The following is a 21,244-nucleotide window of genomic DNA, read 5'->3' on the forward strand; positions in this document are numbered from 1 at the left end:
CATCTTGTCCATCTCCGCTTTGTTCCAGTAACCCATTTTTCATCAAGGTGCTCTGGTTCCCCAGCACCTGACGCGGACCTTGTTTGGCCGGGCGACCACTGAGCCGGCATGTCATCCAATTTATTGTCTCTCATCATTCATTGTATGAGGTAGGCATTAGCGTGACTGAGCTATCCAGCTAGCTTGATAGGTAATAGATAGCTAGCTAGATAGCCAGCTAGTTAGTTAGATAGCTAATAGACAGAAAATAGCTGGCTAACTAGATAACCAGCCAGCCAGCGAGATAGCTAATAGACAGCAGCAGATCATCGAAAAACACGGATGAGGTGTACGTTTGTGTGACTTAGCTGTTCCTGCCCAAGTACCAGTTCGCTAAGTCGACCATTGCTACCATCCATTGACAACTTCCATCACAAAGGTAAATAAAATGACTTGATTATACAGTACAGAGTTTATTTCTTTAATAACAATCCAGTAGCACATCTATTATACACAAAATAATGTATATTTTGTGTAGTTCTAAGGCCTATTCAGTAGAAAATTATGTTTTATGGGGATCTGGCAATGGATTATTATCATGTTAACGGTTTCTTATGGGAAATAAATGTTTGGCACATGAACTTTTCGCCTTACACACACTTTCTGGGAACCAATTAAGTTCGTGAGCTGAGGTATGACTATAATATTTTTTTTTGCCCCCTCAACATCATTCACAACTCAATAAACAATAAGTCTTTTTAAAAAGAAAACATTGTCTTTCATTTTGGGGGGGGGGGGGGGCAATAAAGCGGTCTGGAAAATGGATGGATGTTTCAAATAAACCAAAACACATGCTTCTGGTCTCTAAAATTAAAATAAAAAAAATCATGTGAAACACGGAATGGCTCGATGAAACGTTCAATTAATTGCTGTTATATGTAAAGAACATCCACCAAGGTACCCCCCCCCCACCCCCTCACTACATTTTTAACACACCAAATCTGGCCCCATTTGTAAAAGTGTTGGACACCCCTGATTTACATTAACGGTCAATGTCTTTTTGTAACTGCAGTTGTTGATTGTTGGAGGGCTTGTAAATGAGATATTTAATTTGTTTTATAGTCTCGGAATGAGTTGCTGCTTCATTGAATGCCCTTTTCACCATTTCTCCATCTTGCAAAGTTTTTGCCTAAATGATGAGCTGACACCCAGAATGATGCTTCAGTGACTACTTTCTGCATTGGTACTCATTTGTTTCTTTTACTCATTTGTGGTGTGTGATTGTTTGCGATTATATGACTGTGCTCTTTGAAAGAGTTCCGTTATGACAAAAAAAATGCAGTTGCACCTTATTTTTTGTAATAACCAAGCACAGGCCATGCAATGATTATCAGAAGGGTCCCATTATCAAACAATGGTTCGGACCATGTCGGTCTGGTCTGAGACAGATGGCAGTTTTTTTTTTTATTCAACCCGTACAGCACTGGTGTCAAAGTCAAGGCCCCTGGGCCAAATTTGGCTCACATAATTTTATTTGGCCCGCAAAAGCAAATCAAGCATGTCAAGTACCATGATGCTTGCTAAATTCAGAACCAAAATTTCAAATTGTTGTATGTAACTTGTCGCCTGCTGCTGAAAAAAAAAATGAGCTTGACATCCCTCCCGTACAGGCACAGCAGTTACTACAGTGAACCGTTTACCATGTTACCAAGTTACAGGGTGCATGAAAGAGTTAATTTTGCAGGGATGAGACTGTCTTTTGTGCGGATTCAAATTGCTTAGAAATATTATCATTAAATATTCTGAAATACAGTAAAGTCTCGTTATATCGATATTCAAGGGAGTCCGAAAAAATATCGATATAACCGGGACTATCGATATATCCGATCCCGTTTGCATGTAATTTTCTCCGTGCGTGCATAGAAATAGTATCGATATAACCGGGACTATCGATATATCCGATATCGATATAACGAGACTTTACTGTATCTTCATGTGACATTATGACATTTATGTTTCCGTCGTGTGTGTTTTACAGTAGTTGCGTGTATGAGAACATTTGAAAAGTTGAATGTGTTTCATGAGTTTTTCATTCTTCTTCTTTTCCTTTCGGCTTTTCCCCTCAGGGGTAGCCACAGCGAATCAATGTCCTCCATCTAACCTGGTTTTGTGCATCCACTTCTCTCACACCAGCTACCTTCATGTCCTCTTCAACAACATCCATAAACCTCCTTTTCGGTCTTCCTCTTGATCTCATGCCTGGCAGTTCAAGGCTCAGCATCCTTCTCCCGATATAGTCACTCTCTCTCCTCTGGACATGTCCAAACCATCTCAGTCTGGCCTCTCTGACTTTCTCTCCAAAGCCTCTAATATGAGTTGTCCCTCTAATGTACTCATTCCTGATCCTATCCAACCTGGTCACTCCCAAAGAAAACCTCAACATCTTCAGCTCTGCTACCTCCAGCTCTGATTCCTGTCTTTTCTTCACTGGCACTGTCTCCAGTCCAAACATCATGGCTGGTCTCATACACCTTTCCTTTCATCTTATACACCTTTCCTTTCATCCTAACTGAAACCCTTCTATCACACATCACACCTGACATTTTTTTCCAGCCGCTCCAGCCTGCCTAGACACGCTTCTTCACCTCTTTTCCACACTCTCCATTGCTCTGGTCAGTTGACCCCAAGTACTTAAAATCCTCCACCTTCTTTATTTCTTCTCCCTGTAGCATCATTCTCGGACTCTTCTTCTGTACAGACCCACACCAATACAAAAAATGAATACCTCTACATTTCAACATATGAAGACAGACAAAAATTGGATTCCATTGGATTAGCGATTATTAACGTTTACATTTCACAGCAGCAAAGTGATGAATATAGGAGGAAAGGAAAGGAATCGATGAATGTGAATTGTGTGAAAGCAGCCACTCTGGCGGTGCCATCTTGAAGTCAAAAACAACAACAACAAAAAAAAACAAATATGAATTTAAGGGCGTTTTGACTAGTCGTACAGGAGTTCTTTTTAGTTTATTTTATTAATGTAAGATGTAGTTTCATATGCGCCCCAGTAGTCGAGTGGCTAGCACATTGACTTTGCGGTCGTGGGTTTGAAATCAGCTCCAGCCTTTGTGTGGAGTTGGCATGTTCTTCCTTGGCCTGCGCGGGGTCCTCCGGTTTCATCCCACATTCCAAAAACATGAATGGCAGGCTGATAATATACTCCAAACAGTGGGGATGAAGCCGTTAGAAAAATGAATGGAGCGGATGGGAAAATGAATGGAGAAAAAATATTTCATTTTGTTTTATTCACATATTATTTCTTTTAATGCAAGAACTGTCACGATCTGGTTGGCGACCAACGGGTAGTGGTGTCGGCCCCGCCCTCAGTTGCACAGGTGTTGGTCGTCTTCATCAGTGGCAGTTAAAAGGACTCCTGGCACGACCATTCGATGTCGGGTCATTCTTTGCTGTGCATGTGTTTGCTACACCATGTCAACTTTGTTTCATCTTGGCAGACTTTTACTCTTGGTTTTCTTTGATTCTTTGTACTTTTCTGTTCAGATGACTTTATTTTAGATTTTGTTTCTGCTGAGTTTATTTTAATACAATTTGTCAAATACATCCTGCTGCTCCCTCCTGCCTGCTTTTTTAGGATCCACAACCATCACCACCTTGCAAACCGTGACAAAAACATTGGCGTGCATACATTACCACACCGTTTCTTGACGGAACTAATCAAAATGTCATCGATTTCAGCCGTCAAACTCGTAACTGACTGCCTCGGCCGTGAGTGCGCGAACACGTGTGCCGACGTCTGAATACGAAACAGAAATCAAGGCACTCAGTTTAGGACGCGCCTTTCATGTTGTCTCTTTGCTATCATTTGTCTGCTGCATGCGTCCTTGAGAGTTAACAATTAAAGTAAACGATTGCTCAGCAGTCAGGAAGATGCCCTCAAGAAATATAAGTGGAAATACTGCTTCATTCGTGACAAACCTATGTTAAAAGTTGAGACAAGTGAGCGCGCAAGAAAACCGAGTTTCCACGGCAACGGGACGCCAAACGATTCAGTGCGAGGGAGGGCCATTTCTTTTCGTCCAAAATGAATTCTAAGTAAGAATACTAACTAGACCGACGGCTTTGCGTGAATTTTACGGCGATTTGTACTGCAAGTGCGTGTTTAGTTTTTTGCACCTGTGTTGGTCTTAGAAAGAGCCATTGAACCTCATTATTTCAATTGATGCTGAACAAGCTCACCCTAGCTAACGTTGGAAAAGTTGATATGCTGGGGTTTGTTTCCATCTCTGATAGAAATGTCAAAGGTCTTAAGACTCCTGACGTTCAACCGGCGAAATCTGGCAAGTACAACGATTTATACGAGTTTAACACACGACGCACGAACACTGTCCCGTATGTTGCCTTCAGGGACCCCCTTCATCCAGTGGGAAAATACCACGATTTAACATCTGTCATTACTTGATAGGTAGGATTGTTTTCAATCAATTCTTTGTCGTAAGTTTGCATATGTGCACGTTTGTGTTTTAACACCACAGATGGTCAAAATGGATACCATGGAATTAGAGGTCAGATCTCTCAAATCCCTGGACTGTCTCCAGTTGTCAACACAGTTGGTGACATGACGAAGATAGGGAAAAGGGTTGGAGTTTTTGACACTGATTCGGAATACGTCAAGCTTGCAAAACAAGGGGGGCACAAAGGTACTGCCATCTTGCTGTGTGACAGACTTAAATGACATATTTTGGGAGATGCGACCGGTTAACACACAAGCCTTACAGTGCAGAGGTGCAGGGTTCGATTCCAGCAACGGCCTTCCTGTGTGGAGCTGCCATGTTCTCCCTGTGCCTTCGTGGCCTTTTTCCGGGTACTCCCACATTTCAAAAAACATGCTTGGCAGGCTAATAAAACACTCAAAATTGTATTTGAGTGCAAGAGTGAGCACAAATTGTTGTATATCTGTGTGTGCCCTGAAATTGGCTGGCAAACAGTCCAGGGTGTATCCTGAAGACTGCTAGGATAGGCTTAAGCATGCCCACGACTGTTTTGATAATAAACGATCTTGAAAATGGATGGGTGGATGGCAGATTTCTGCGTGACTAGTACCATTAGCAGTGTCTGAAACCCATGACAAAAAGTTACCGGACACCAGGGCAGACAACTCTGAAAAGTTGCCTGCCCCCTTTTTCACAACTTGAAACACAATGAGATGATTAATCGCAAAAAAGTAAATAAAAACATTGTTGCAAAGTATGAATGATTTTTTATTAAGGACCTACCACAAATTTTCTCTTGCTTAATTTGGCATAAATATCCCTTGCGGATGATTTTGCTCCAATTGTCGTTTGTCCATACACTGTTCGGCATGTTGCACAAGGCAATATCTGCGTTGTGTCGTCTGCTATAAGCCACGTGAACTCCTCTTTCCACCATGCTTTTAATAATGATACATTAAAAAGCGCCTTTCAAAACTGTCAAGGACACTTTACAGTCACAGGATAATGTACGTTTACGTTTTGTAGCGTCCTAAATTTTGTTAGCTTCTTTTGAATCTTCTGGGGCTGAGGTTCTGTGCGTCTACTTTGAAAATGATATGCAAATGTGCGACCTTATAACGCTTGGGAAAGACAGAAGCGCGAAGCAGGGTTCTGATTGGCTGCCGTGCCGAGTATGCAAATTGACAAACGAGCCTCCTCCTCCTCTTTTCCCTTCAGGGGTCGCCACAGCGAGTCAATGTCCTCCATCTATCCCGGTTTTGTGCATCCTCTTCTCTCACACCAGCTACCTTCATGTCCTCTTTGACAACATCCATAAACCTCCTCTTCGGTCTTCCTCTCGGTTTCCTGCCTGGCAGTTCAAGGCTCAGCATCCTTTTCCCGATATAGTCACTCTCTCTCCTCTGGACATGTCTAAACCATCTCAGTCTGGGCTCTGACTTTCTCTCCAAAGCCTCTTATATGAGTTGACCCTCTAATGTACTCATTCCTGATCCTATCCAACCTGGTCACTCACAAAGAAAACCTCAACATCTTCATTTCTTCTACCTCCAGCTTTGCTTCCTGTCTTTTCTTCAGTGGCACTATCTCCAGTCCAAACTTCATGGCTGGTCTCACCACTGTGTTATACACTTTTCCTTGCATCCTAGCTGAAACCCTCCTATCACACATCACACCTGAAAATTTTAAGTACTTGGGGTTGACTCCAAGTACTTAAAATCCTCCACCTTCTTTATCTCTTCTCCCTGTAGCATCACTCTTGCACTTGGATCCCTCTCATTCATACACATATATTCCGTCTTGCTGCGACTTATCTTCATTCCTCTCCTTTCCAGGGCATATCTCCACATCTCTAGTTTCTCCGCCATCCGTTCCCCGTTCTCGCTACAGATCACAATGTAATCTGCAAACATCATGGTCCAAGGAGATTCTTGTCTAACATTGTCTGTTAGCCTGTCCATCACCATAGCAATTAAGAAGGGGCTCAGAGCTGACCCCTGGTGGAGTCCCACCTCCACCTTGAATTCCTCAGTAATACCGACAGCGCACCTCACAACTGTCTTACAGTCATGATACATGTCTTGCACCGCTCTGACATACTTTTCCGTCACTCCAGACTTCCTCATGCAATGCTACAGCTCTTCTCTTGGCACCCTGTCGTACACTTTCTCCAGATCTACAAAGACACAATGCAATTCCTTCTGACCTTCTCTGTACTTCTCTATCAGCATTTTTAAAACAAACACTGCATCTGTCGTACTCTTTTTTTTTGGGCGTGAAGCCATACTGCTGCTCACAAATGTTCACTTCTGCTCTTAGTCTTGCTTCAACTCTCTTTCCCAGAGTTTCATTGTATGGCTTATCAACTTTATTCCTCTGTAATTAGTACAACTCTGCACATCTCCTTTGTTCTTAAAAATGGGCACGAGTACACTTCGTCTCCATTCTTCAGGCATCTGTTCACCATCTAAGATCTTGTTGAATAACCCAGTCAGGAACACCACCGCCACCTCTCCAAGACACTTCCATACCTCGATTGGTAAATCATCAGGCCCGAGTGCCTTTCCCCCCCTTCATCCTCTTCAGCGCCCTCCTCACTTCATCCTGGCTAATGTTTGCTACGTCTTGGTCCACAACTGTCACGTCTTCTAGTCTTTGCTCCTTCTCATTTTCCTCATTCATCAATTCTTGACCAACGAACCTAAATTCCAAAATTTCCAAACCGAGCGAAGATTTTGTAACCAGAATAATTTATTCAGATTTTGAAATCTTTGTTCAAACATTTGCTTTATTGAAAAAAGCAAACATTTGATTTGAAAAAGAAATGTCTTTTTTTCCTCAAAAGGTTGTCGGCGACCCGGGCGGAGACGTTTTGTAAGTTGTACACCTGACGTAAAAGTTGCACGCCCCAGGTGTCCGGGCAGTCCTTATTTCAGACACTGCCATTAGGCAAGCTGTTCACACGTCGTGGTCGTACTGAGTATGTGGTCGTACTATTAGCATGTAATTGTGAACACAAGTTTTGTCTTACTAGCAACATATATTCCACAGGGCTTCTGTACTTTGATGAAACACCTACATCCAAGGCCAAATCTTTCAACGCCGCAGATTCACTCTTGGATGGTCCAATAGACGCTCCTGGTAACCAAAGGTGCATGTGGACAGTTAAATATAGTTTCAATCACCAGGAATGACCCTGGACCAAATTCATTTTGGGTCTGATATGTTTAATAACAAAATCTTACTGTGTTTTAACCCACTAGTGTCATTTGCACCAAAGAGAAGAAAGCTTTCTCACAAAGGCCACTACCTCCTTTTTGGACAGACAATATGTCTGCATGGGAGCGGGATGATGCTAACCCTCCCAGGGAGAAGGTAAATATTGTTGTACACATGGAACGTCAAAAACGCAAATTATTTCATTTACATAAGTGTTCAGAGGCAGACCATCATCAGATTTGAAGCACATTTTATTTATTTTTTTGTTTGGACCACACTGGGAAAACATGTGAAGTCAAAAGGCAAATTATTTCAATAACATCATAAGTAGGTAACCATAACAAGCTGTTAGAATCAGGTCGGGTTAATGACCATGATCAAATTTTTCTAACAATGAGCCATTAAGGCATTGCGACCTAATGTTTTGCAGAAAACCAATTCCGAGAAACAGTTGGTGCAATGTCAGGCGTCAAGTCAAAACAACGGAGGAAGCAAATTCAGGAGGACGTAGGTACTTTTTATTTTTTGCTCACAAGAGAGGGCTATTATACTATAACTTAATTTATTGTTACAAGAACAGATCCGTCCTATCTATGGTTTATAAAGGCACTTTAATAGTCTAAAATTGAAATATTGTAAATTATGAGTATCAGCATTCAAATCAAACATCGACTTCAATGGTCTGCAAATGCTTCCTGGGACTTGCGTTGACCTGACATTTGGCTTAGTCCAAAAAAGACTCATTTAAATACTCATAACAGGAAAGATATCCAGAAGATAGTCTTGTCCCTGCCATGAGAAAAAAAGTCATATAAGGTTACAGGTATTTCTCAAAAGGTGGACATTTTCAGAGTACTGTATCCCTCAATCAGCAAATGTGATTTTTTTTTTAAATATGACATACAGTCCTCTCCATGAGTCGTCACCTTACCGTGGTGGAGGGGTTTGTGATGATCCTAGGAGCTAGGTTGTCTGGGGGCTTTATGCCCCTGGTAGGGTCACCCCTGGTCACCCCTGGAAAACAGGTCCTGGGTGAGGGACCAGACAAAGTATGACTAAGAAGACCCCATATGAAGAAAAACACAAATGGATTTGGTTTTCCCTTGCCCGGACGCGGATCACCGGGGCCCTCTGGAGCCAGGCCTGGAGATGGGGCTCGTTGGCGAGCGCCTGGTGGCCGGGCCTACACCCATGGGGCCCGGTCGGGCTCAACCCGAAGAGGAAACGTGGGTCCCCCTTCTCAAGGGCTCACCACCCATGGGTGGGTCCAGAGGGGTCGGGTGCATTGTGAGCTGGGCAGCAGCCAAAGGCGGGGACCCTGGCGGTCCGACCCTCGACTGCAGAAGCTAGCTCTTGGGATGTGGAATGTCACCTCTCTTACAAAGAAGGAGCCCGAGCTGGTGCACGCGGTTGAAAACTTCCGACTAGACATAGGGGCGCTGCTGACCTCGACTCGAGACGTCATGAACCGGTGGGCAGAGTACTTTGAAGACCTCCTCAACTCCACCAACACGCCTTCCTTGGAGGAAGCAGTGTCTGGAGACTCCAAGGTGGGCTCTCCGATCTCTGTGGCTAAAGTCACCGAGGTGGTTAAAAAGCTCCTGTGGCAAGGCCGGGGGTGGATGAGATCCGACCGGAGTTCTTAAAGGTTCTGGATGTTGTGGGGCTGGCCTGGCTGACACGCTTCTGCCACATTGCGTGGTCATCGGGGAGAGTGCCTCTGGATTGGCAGACCGGGGTGGTGGTCCCGCTTTTTAAAAAAGGGTGTGTTCCAACTACAGAGGGATCACACTCTTCAGCCTCCCTGGAAAGGTCTATTCAGGGGTTCTAGAGGGGCGGGTCCGTCGGAAAGTCTAGCCTCAGATTGAGGAGGAACAGTGTGGTTTTCGTCCCGGCTGCGGAACAGTGGATCCGCTCTACACCCTTAGCAGGGTCCTCGAGGGTGCATGGGAATTCGCCCAACCAGTCTTCATGTGCTTTGTGGACTTTGTGGAGAAAGCGTTTGACCGTGTCCCTCGTGGAGTTTTGTGGAGGGTGCTTCGGGAGTATGGGGTACAGGAGCGCCTGATACGGGCCGTTCGGTCCCTATACGACCGATGTCAGAGTCTTGTTCGCATTGCCGGCAATAAGTCGGAATCGTTTCCAGTGAAGGTTGGGCTCCGCCAAGGCTGCCCTTTGTCGCAGATTCTGTCCATAACTTTTATGGACAGAATTTCTAGGCGCAGCCGAAGCGTTGAAGGTTTCCGTTCAGGTGGCTTCAGTATAGCATCTCTGCTTTTTGCAGACGATGTGGTACTGTTGGGGCCTTCAAGTGGAGCTCCAACTCTCTCTTGAGCATTTCGCAGCCGAATGTAAAGCGGCTGGGATGAGAATCAGCACCTCCAAATCTGAGACAATGGTTCTCAGGCAGAAAAGGGTGGAGTGCCCTCTCCGGGTCGGGGAGGTGATTTTGCCTCAAGTGGAGGAGTTTAAGTATCTGGGAGTCTTGTTCACAAATGAGGGTGTAAGCTGTGTTGATTTTACGCTGAACATATCGTTCTGCATTGTGCCCAAAGGTTAAATTTTGGTTTCATCTGACCCGAGCACCTCTTCCACGTCACCAGCCATTGTGCACTGCTGTTACTGTGAACTCTCCTCCCATATGCCTTTCTAGTATCTTTCAGTTTCAAACCTTGGAGGGTATTCTCTGCTGTTAGAACCCTGTCACTGAGCATGCACTTTCGCAGGTTGTGTTGCTAACAGCCTGTTTATTCGTTTGGCCTCATTCGCTTTCATGTACCTCTTTATACGAGAATGTGACAAAATGTGCGAAAGTTCAAGGAGTATGAATACTTTTTCAAGCCACTGTATCTATATATACAGGTAACATCTGACTTACAACCTGGTTCTATTCTCGTCGCCGCGTTCCCACACACCTGAGCGCCGACGCCCGACCCGTCACGGCTCTAGTCCCGGTCGGGGTGAGCCTCTCCCCATTCTCGGCGCGGCGGTCCCGCGAGCCCAAGCGCCAACGCCTGACCCGCCTCGGCTATAGTACTGGCCGGGGGACCCTCCCCCAACGCCGTCCTCGGCAGTCCTGCACGCCCAAGCGCCGACGGCCACCTGCTGTAGTCCTTGCCGCACCGTGGCCGGCGTCGGTGGACACTCCCCCTTCTGATGCCATCACACGGTCGATTGCTGTGCGAGAGTGAGATGCTGGCTGGCCAAAATTGTCGTACGCATTGCCACGCTGCTAGCGTGTTGCGGTGCCAGGCGTTCAATTAAAATTTATAAAATAAGGCCTGGCAGTCGTGCTCGTAAATACGGGTGGTCATAAGTTGAGCCGGTCGTAAGTCGGATGTTACCTGTACATATAAAATAAAAGACTCTGGAATTCTCATGAAACACCGGAGGACTTTCATCTTTGACACAAACAAGTCCATGCAAAAATATATTCTATTAAAGCATACAGACAAACAGGAATTGCTGGTCATAACAAACAGGAAAACAATATATTAACAAAAAGCATCTGCGAAGGCAAGGAAAAATAAAATTTGCAATATCAAACAAAATGACTGGAGTCCAAAGTCACAAAAGCAAAAACACAAGCAAGATCAAACACAAAACACAAATAATTACAAAGTGAGAGGCTCATCGACAAAAACAAAAAATGATAAGAAGTCGATAAACAACACTTGAGCAAGAGCACCAACAAGGTCTGACATACTTGGCAATTAGAAAGTATTTTAATACATTGCCATCTTGATGAACAGTTTCACAGCAGGAGTGCACGCTGCAGGGAAAGCCTTCTGCTGCTACCCTTTGGAGACCCACAAGAAAAGGAACATGACAATAAGATGAGAAAAAATAAGAACCTTTTATTTGTCTCACAATGGAGAGATTCGCAATGACATTCTCCATAAACTCAAAAATGAACCAGTAGGAAATCTCCATCATGAAAAATACATTTGAATATAGAAAAATGGAATCATAATTAAAAAAAAAAAAACTATCTACTGACTCTACTAACCTCTGGTCTGCATTATATGTCACTTTTCAGTCGTGATATTTCGTCTCCTGTGCTCTAATCATAAAATATAATTGATGTACCTTTCCCCCTCCTCACAGTGTATGTACCAAGAACACCTCTCCAGTCAACATGTCGAAGCTATTGAGTTTTGGTTATGTTGACGAGGACTAACTCAATGAGTGAGGCTGAGTCAAGTGCAACATAATTGTCCAGCTCACCGACAGTTTAAAGTCATTTTAATAGCTGAAATCATGTTATTGATTTTTCATATGCATCTGATTTTCAAGATTTAATAAAAAGATTTGAATCCAAACTGAAAGTTACTCATTGCAAAAACATTTTGACATCACTATGTTAATATTATACATCGGTGAAGGGTAGGCAGGGTGAGACCAGCCATGATGTTTGGACTGGAGACAGCGCCACTAAAGACAGGAAGCAGAGTTGGAGGTAGCAGAGATGAAGATGTTGAGGTTTTCTTTGGGAGTGACCAGGTTGGATAGGATCAGGAATGAGTACATTAGAGGGACAACTCATATTAGAGGCTTTGGAGAGAAAGTCAGAGAGGCCAGACTGAGATGGTTTGGACATGTCCAGAGGAGAGAGAGAGAGACTATATCGGGAGAAGGGTGCTGAGCCTTGAACTGCCAGGCAGGAGACCGAAACAAAGACCTAAGAGGAGGTTTATGGATGTTGTCAAAGAGCACATTAAGGTAGCTGGTGTGAGAGAAGAGGATGCACAAGATGGAGGACACTGATTTCCTGTGGCGACCCCTGAGGGGAAAAGCCAAAAGGAAAAGGGTGAAGGGTAAATGATGGAGTTTAAAGATAAATATGGTACACTCGAGAAACAAAATATTAATGTAATGCTCAGTTTGCAGGAATTTATGTCAGTGGTGCTGAGGCCAACTAAACTGTTTTCAACCTCTAATTATCGGATTTATTCATCTCTGTTTAACTCCGAGGGCTGCCCGGAAGTCAAGTGGTTCGCTCGTTCGGCCTCAGGGTGCAGTGGTACTCTGTTCGATTCCGACTCGGCTTCTTCCTGTGTGGAGTTTGAATGTTCTCCCTGTGCCCGCGTTGTTTTTTTTCAGGTACTCGAGTTTGCTCCCACATTCTAAACGTATTAATGGCAGGCTGAACACTCCAAATTGTCCTGAAATGTGTGAGCGTAAATGGTTGCTCGTCTCTGAACAGTTCAGGGTGTGCCCCTCCATAAGAAAATGGATGGATGGATGTTCATGTCTGAGTTGTCGCTTGTGCAGTTCTGATAGTTTAATTTGTGCATCTGCATTTGAGGGGGTGGGCAGTAATATAATTCAGGTTTACCTTTCATGTAAACGGCACGTGAAATGCACCATTCAGTAAATTACTTGTGAAAAGCATTTCACAATAATGTGTAAAAATATTTCATTGGTGCAGTTGTGTGTGTTCTTTCACACATACCGAAATTCATCAATCAATCATCAATTCAAGGGGTCGCCACAGCGAATCACTGTCCTCCTTCAAAGGTTTGTTTCGGCCAAGCTTTTACATCGGATGCCCTTCCTGACACAACCCTCTATTTATCCGGGCTTGGCTTGTGTCCCATTGAGACTACAGAACAAGCAACTGTATGAACTTAGTATATATACTATTACTATGCACTATATACTTACAAACAATTGTTTGCACTGTTGCTCTTGGGACCTGCAGCTGCTTTGAAATGGCTGCAAGTGACTTTCCTGACTTGTTCAAGTCAATGATTTGCTTTTTCAGATCCATGCTGAGCTGCTTTGACTTTCCCTTTGGAGCGCTTGTGGGTGTTTGAATCCAATGAGCACTATTTAAATGGCCTCAGGAGGTCACCTGCTGTAGTGGCTCATTCCGCTGACATAACTTTCTCAAAATTGCTAATTCGTATTGGTGTATGGACTGTGTATTTATGACCCAGCAGATGTGCTCATTTTTTTCTGTCAATCCATAATAAAGTCATAAAGAATTTCATGAATGTTTTTGTGACAAAGAAGTATCTGTTCCAATCACTCTATCAGAGAAAATTCTTTTTTTTTTCCAGAAAGTTAGCTCTTTACTTGTTTTCCACCGGTGTGTCAACACAGCCATATACAGTATGATACGCGAAACATACTATACTAAGTTCACAATCATAAAAATGAATACAAATCATTGGATTTATTGAGAAGCAAAATGGTGAGACAGCATAAGTTAGACTACTATGAAAAAAACAACACAAGAGTTAAGATTTATTACATGTATTTGATATATGAGGACATCAGACAGCCAGTGTAAAATTTTAGAAAACCTATAAAACTTTGTGAAAATCTGAATTAGCAAAAAGGTACAAAATGTGACTTTGAGCAGGTTATATTTCTTGGTTGACATTGTTACAATTAGCTCTCACAAGAGCCGAAAAACCAACAGACCAGCATGTTGAACTTCATCCGGAATTACAAGTGAGATTCCGAGTCACTCTTGTATCAAGTTTCCATCAGAAATGTGGAATGTTGGAAGGCATGGCTTCCAGCGATGTCAAATGGGGTTATATGTATGCGGCTGGGCTTGATACCTGCTTCAAGAAAAGGACGTACCACACCTCAAAATTCCCATTTTATCCCTGATTCAATTTTGAGCATACCCTCATGAGCACAAGCAAAATACTGCAGTGTGTTGCTCTTAGCACCACCACCGGTTTCGACATGGTCAGGTGAAAACGGACGCCAAACAGAAGGTGGTTACTGTAAACATACTTTTATCATGAAACACGTCCTGGTAAACCAGCGCACTTAGTCCATGAATGAAGGCCTTAAATTCCATCAATTCAATCACTTTGCTGCTGTGAAATGTAAATGTCTCCACAGCAAGACTAATAAAGGCAAATCCATCCATCCATCCCTTCAATTTTTTTTTAATTGTGGCATCAATTTTCCCTACAGTCAAATTCCCATCACTTAGTTCCGCATAATCAATTGCTGTCTGAGGGTGTTGGCCTGTTCTGGTATGATGTCATCCTTTCTTTCAAGTGTTAACGAAATGACATGTTCTGTGCTTGTCTGCATGGTCACAAAGTGGTCGGCCATATATTAGTACAGGCATAATTATACAGTATGGATGGTATCAAAGAGGACTTAATTATTTTAGATGTCTGGGGTCAACGCAGTTTAGTGAAATACTACCGCACTAATGTCCGTCCATATGTTGTATCAGCCAATAATCTTGCCGATCTGGTAATAAGTTCAGGTCATTCAGGCAATACGAGGAATGGCAAAGAGAGTAAACAGAAAATATTTTTTTAAAAACGTGACTTGTGAAGGCCTAAATAAGTGATTTCTGGCACTTTTGTATGAAAATAACGAATTGAACCCTTTTCCCATGGATGTGGGACAATGTATTCTGAAAGGACGCAGTCCCATTCGGGATACGGCCAACTTACGCCTTGGAGCAGTTGAACCGACAGCCACCACGAAAATCGTGTTTATGATGCCTATACGTGCACATGAATGGTAACCTGATTTTTTTTCCACTTTAAAACTAACCTTGTTTCAATCAAGGAAAACTAAAACAAATGCCCTTTTCTCGTTTGATCATAGTGCCTACATTGTCCTCTACACGAAATGTAATTGCGCATGAATCTGTTTACGTCTTCAAATCCTACCAAATGTTGATATTCCTATAACACGTGACATAAAAAGTGTTACAAACAAGACATTTAGCTAGCTTTTAAGACGTATGAGCATTTTTCTCACAAATGCCATTTTAATTCAGACTTCCAAGCATTCTGAAGAGCCCATTCTTTTCACCGTCTGTTCGGGATTGTACTGTCAAGCAAAATATTTTCCTGGCTCTATTAATGTCCTCGCGGAAGCGCTCCGATTGACAACATTTTGTACATCAGTTAACACATAGGTCATTAACAACTACTTGAAAGAACAAATGGAAAGCAGTGAAGTGGATCCTTGAAAGAAAATAAGTATTTGATCACCCTGCTATTTTGCTATTTCTCCCTCTTAGAAATCATGGAGGAGTCTGACATTTTCATCGTAGGTTCATGTCTACTGTGAGAAAGATAAAAAAAAGAAAAATCCAGAAATCCCATTGCATGATTTTTTTTTAACAATTTATCTGTGCGTTACAGCTGCAAATAAGTATTTGAACACCTGTATATCGTCTGGAATTCTGACCTTGAAAGACCCGTTAGTCCGCCCATTAGAAGTCCACCTGCACTGCATGTATCATCCTGAATCAGATGCACCAGTTTGAGGTCGTTAGCTGCATAAAGACAGCTGTCCACCCCATACTATCCGTAAGACTTTGACTTGGAACATGGTGAAGCCCAAAGAGCTGTCCAAAGACAAAATTGTACAGCCCCATAAGGCTGGAAAGGGCTACTGGGCAACTGCCAATCAGCTTGATGAAAAAAGGTCCACTGTCCACAGCAATCATTAGAAAATGGAAGAAGCTAAACATGATGGTCAATCCCAATCCAGGGCTCGAAATTCGCGGTAGTCCGGTCGCCCGAGGCGACTTAATTTCCCATTTTGGCGAGTTTGTTCAGTTACTAGCCATCCCGGTTGACTAGGTAAAAATATATTCTAAAAAAAATGTGTTTTTATGTTGAAAATATAAACACAGCGTTAACAGAACCTCCATATAGTACGTGTAAACAAATCATAAATGTGCCGTTGAATGTGTTACTACTGTGCATGTATCACGCATCCCGTTGATTCTCGCATACTCTCATGTGATATGACAACCAGATTTCAGTACTCGTCCATATAAATACGCGTCATTCTTGTTCACACCTTCAAAATGTCAAAACAGCTTTTAATGTGGAATTTTCTGAAAGGTGATAAGCTGCCACTTGAGACGGGGAATAAGTGACCTAGGTCAGAAGAAGAGAAAAGGGTTGCTGACAAGGCTTCATTACGATGCGACCGCCCGACTCATGTTTTGTACCCTGTGTTCTGTGCTTTATAAAAACTGCAATTTGACGAAGAAATCCACGTTTGTAGACTGCAATGGCAATTTCAAGTATGAAAGTGTCGTTGCACATGAGGGCAGTGAAAATCACAGTCGAGCAGTGGTTGCAGAGACTGCCCGTACAGCTGTTATCGGTAATAGCCCCGCCGAAAGAATGATCCAAACGCTTAACATGCTAACATTTGACACGCTTATGATAATGTTTTGAACATGTCATGGAAATGCGAAGCATGCACGGCCTTTCACACATTTTGTGTGGCAGTGGCAGTTAGATGACATGACAACATGAAGTTGGTAGGACCCCTCCTATGCAAATACTGTACAGCATTCTGCTGACTTAATTCTGGTGCTCAATTTTATTTATTTTTATTTAATCCTTATTTGCCAAGTTTTGCAATGTCCTGATTATATTTGTATTTTATTGTGGTTCTCTGAATTGTTTCATTGGGGTACTCTGAATTATTCTCTCTTTTTATTGAACAACAGTATCAAAATACACTACACTGTCTGTAAGTAAAGAATCTGCTTAATATTAGATATCAAGTAGACAGGATGAACTTAGTACAACGAGTATCAAAATACGTTTGAAATACAATAAAATGCACAATAACGATGAACAATTGTAGTCTTCGGTGCCATTTTTACACAAGGATGAACTTACTGAGATCAGACACATTTTGGCTAGTTGATTTTCTGATTGGCTAGTAACATTGTAAGGTAAAAAAAAATAAGAATTTATAGGCCAGCAATCGAAGTGGAGCTCCATGTAAAATATCACCTCGTGGGGCCTCAATCATTCTAAGAAAGGTCAGGAACAGTGACGTGCAGTCAGTGGAGGCAGGTGAGGCAGTGCCTCACCTGTCATCATGGAAAGCTGTCATGGAAATATCAAATGAAAAAATAAATTAAACAGTTAGATGTATTTAGTGATTTGTACTTTAAAGTTCTTGTTCTTTAACTTCACCGTTTTAGGATTTTTTTCAAAATCGCTGAATTTACCATTAAAATACTAAGTAGAGACGAGCGGTGACGTCATTGATGACGTCAGTGCCTCACCAGCCATGAACCTCACCGCACGTCACTGGTCAGGAATCAGCCCGGAACTACACGACAGGAGTTCGTCAATGACCTGAAAAGAGCTGGGACGACCGTTTCCAAGGTTACTCTCGGTAAAACACTAAGACGTCATGATTTGAAATCATGCGTGGTACAGAAGGTTCCCTGCTTAAACCAGCACATGTCAAGGCTCATCTTAAGTTTGCATATGACCCTTTGGATGATAAAGAAGAGTCATGGGAGAGTTTTGTGGTCAGATGACACCAAAATAGAACTTTCCTTCTCATAATTCCACTAAGCGTGTTTGGAGGAAGAAGAATGAAGAGAACAATCCCAAGAAACCCATGCCTACAATGAAGCAAGGCGGTGATAGCATCATGCTTTGCGGGTGTTTTTCTGCACATGGGACAGGACGAGTGCACTGCATTAAAGAGGATGACGGGGCCGTTTATTGTGAGATTTTGGGGAACAACCACCTTCCCAAAGTCAGAGCATTGAAGATGGGTTGTGGCTGGGTCTTCTAACATGACAGCAACACGAAGCACACAGCCAGGAAAACCAAGGAGTGGCTCCGTAAGAAGCATATCAAGGTTCTAGCATGGTCCAGCCAGTCTCCAGACCTGAACCCAATCAAAAATCTTTGGAGGGAGCTCAAACTCCGTTTTTCTCATCGACAGCCCAGATACCTGACTGATCTAGAGAAGATCTGTGGAGAAGAGTGGGCCAAGATCCCTCCTTAAGCGTGCGCTAACCTGGTGAAAACCTAGAGGAAACGTTTCACCTCTGTAATAGCAAACAAAGGCTACTGTACCAAATATTAACATTCATTTTCTCAGGTGTTCAATTACTTCTTGGCACCTGTATCACACAAATAAATTGTTTATAAATAATGCATTGTGTTCCTGGATTTTTCTTTTTAGTTAATCTCTCACAGCGGACATGCACCTACGATGAAAATTTCAGACCCCTACATGATTTCTAAGTGGGGGAAATAGCAAAATAGCAGGCTGTTCAAATATGTATTTGTTTCACTGTATATATCACAATTTGCAAACTTTTTTTCCACAGGTAATGCAGAATTCCTGAATTATATGCCACATTTGTTGACGCGCGGATGAAAATATTTAATTGGGTGACTTGTCTCATCGAGTCGATGTGCTGTCATGCATTTTAATTATCTGTTCTTGCTAAATACGACCGTTTGGATGAGAGAATGATGACAACAGAGACACTGACACAGGAGGAGACAACATTTAACGGTAAAACAGCGGAACCTCGGTTCACAATGAAATAGAACATGTCACTTTAATCCTAACGGAACTGTTAAAAACTCATCACCATATAATGGCACCTAAAAACTAAACTTCAGGTGTCAATATTTGTTAAGTTGAAACCATCATATTTACAACATGGATGCTTGTATAGACTTCTTAAAAAGTGGACAGTGAGAGAAGAAAAAAATAAAATCATGACCAGACAGATAAGATGCTCATTGGGTAACAAACATCCTGGCTTTCAGCAATTGGTTTAAAAACTTGGGATTCATGCAATGAAATCAAGGTTGAAAAGGGCTAAAATTAAAAAAAAAAAAAAAAAAAATGAACGATGGCTTCGCCTCAATTTGACTGTTTTTAAATAATTAGTTCTTCACATAGGATTAAATGCCTTGATTCTCAGTACCAAGTACAACCTAGCCCAATGCTTAAAGGACAACCGACGTCTCCGGACAAGTTGTGTCCATAATTTGTAAAATGGCTTCAAATGACTTCTACTGGGCGTATTTTAATAAGATTCCATCGCATATAGCTATATTTTACGCTTTAAGACTCGCGCTGAATATTCAGGAAGTCTTGTTAATGAGTTGGTGACGAGTCCGTACGTGACGTCACGAAAGGAACGCCCCTGACCAAAAAAAAGACGCATTGTAGCGGTCCTTCCATCACGTCAATGTATTTTGCTGTACTTGTTTGGTCTGGGGACCTCGGTTTGCACCCAAAAGCCTCCAGATGAGGGCGTCCAAGCTCCATATAAGGAATTTATCAGCCTGTGGAAACGGAGGTGGCCACAGGAGGCCGCCATTTTGTGACTCTTTTTCGATCAGACATTTCCCCACAATGTTGCCTCATAATGGCACGTAATAAATTCTTTAATCGATTGCAAACATGTATGCTTTTCTCTTCAGAACTATTTGAATCATATTCATAACTGGATGTGTAACAAGAAAGCATATTCTCAGAATCTGAAGCCTTTGTTTTGATTCTCCAGCAATGCAAGACGTCTTGGCGTGACGTCACGAACTGGGGGTGGGACTTTCTGAAAATGCCCAATTCGCAGCTCAATTTTTTGCAGATTTTGGACACTTTAAGTAATTTTTATTGGTGTTTTGCATTTGAATAAACATATCATACTGCGTGTTTTGGGTATTTTAGATGCTATAAAACGTTTTTCTGTTGTCAGTTAAGAAACAAAAAAGTGACGTCGGTTGTCCTTTAAAGCTGCGTCTTTGTCCATTGTATTTTGACAAACATGATTCATTGATAACATTCATGTGAAGATTGGATGTCTTTCACCCAAGAATCAAAGAGGTGCGTGAATGGACATGATCCCCTAGATTTCAAATAAATCTCATTCTCCACATCACATTTATAGTTTTGATCACAACTTGAACTCGTCGCTGGACCTCCATAGATGAAACAAATTGAGTTCAGAGTTGCATAAAAACTTGGATCAGTCAATCAAGATTTTATGGTTGTGGTAGATTCATAACATTTAAACAAATACAAATGAGGACATTTGACATTGGAGGGTCCACTTTATTTCAAATTGAAAAAGTGGCACTTTGGGCTTGGCAGTTCCCACCCGATGTAGAAATTTCATCTTCAGCCAGTTGAAGAACAACGGGGGTGGGGGGGGGTGTTTCTTTCGTCCTGCATCTCGTTTAACAATGTGACCTACATTTTGAAAAGGTCAAACAGATGATGAAAAACTAAAATTGAGCTCATTGATGGGACAAGAGCGCACATGACCCAAGAAATGCAACCGAACCAAAGCTGCAGCAAATAGATTTTTCTTCATGTCCCTGCTTATCTTTGTATGGGAGAGACATTCCCAAAACCAATTTCTTGGTCCTTAAAAGTTATGTAGTTGGTCCCCAAAAAAACAAACCCTCATCAGTATCTCATGGCAAGACACTGAGGCATGCTTGCTTCCAAGTCACGCCTGCATATTAATTGGCAGGCAATCCAGATGCATACCGGATGAATGCAAAAGCCAAACATTACAGGCGGGTTTCGCCTTCAAATCGAAATTAAGTGGTTCACAAATTGCCCTGAGATACAGCTAATCGGGAAATTAAAACAAAAAATCTACTGGACAGTTTGACAAGTGGTTGTCTGTGACATTTCAACAGGGCCCCAGACCTCATCCCACTCCAATGATTATACACAGCCTAACAGCAGTTACAAATCAAAAAGTAGCAAGGCTGTATAAA

The 21,244-nt window shown here is 42.4% G+C and overlaps 1 pseudogene across 1 annotated transcript; it reads left to right on the forward strand.

Moving 5' to 3' along the window:
- Positions 1–4,084: 4,084 nt before the first annotated feature.
- On the forward strand, positions 4,085–19,357 carry LOC148885984 (uncharacterized protein C7orf57-like; annotated as a pseudogene). Its single transcript, XR_016118089.1, has 7 exons — positions 4,085–4,095; positions 4,294–4,348; positions 4,535–4,700; positions 7,545–7,644; positions 7,757–7,868; positions 8,143–8,219; positions 11,820–19,357. The product of XR_016118089.1 is annotated as an uncharacterized protein C7orf57-like (transcript).
- The last annotated feature ends 1,887 nt before the right edge of the window (positions 19,358–21,244 follow it).

Source organism: Hippocampus bargibanti, linkage group LG17 (genome assembly GCF_051943395.1).
Source record: "Hippocampus bargibanti isolate YZ-2025 linkage group LG17, ASM5194339v1, whole genome shotgun sequence".
NCBI classification, from domain to species: domain Eukaryota; kingdom Metazoa; phylum Chordata; class Actinopteri; order Syngnathiformes; family Syngnathidae; genus Hippocampus; species Hippocampus bargibanti.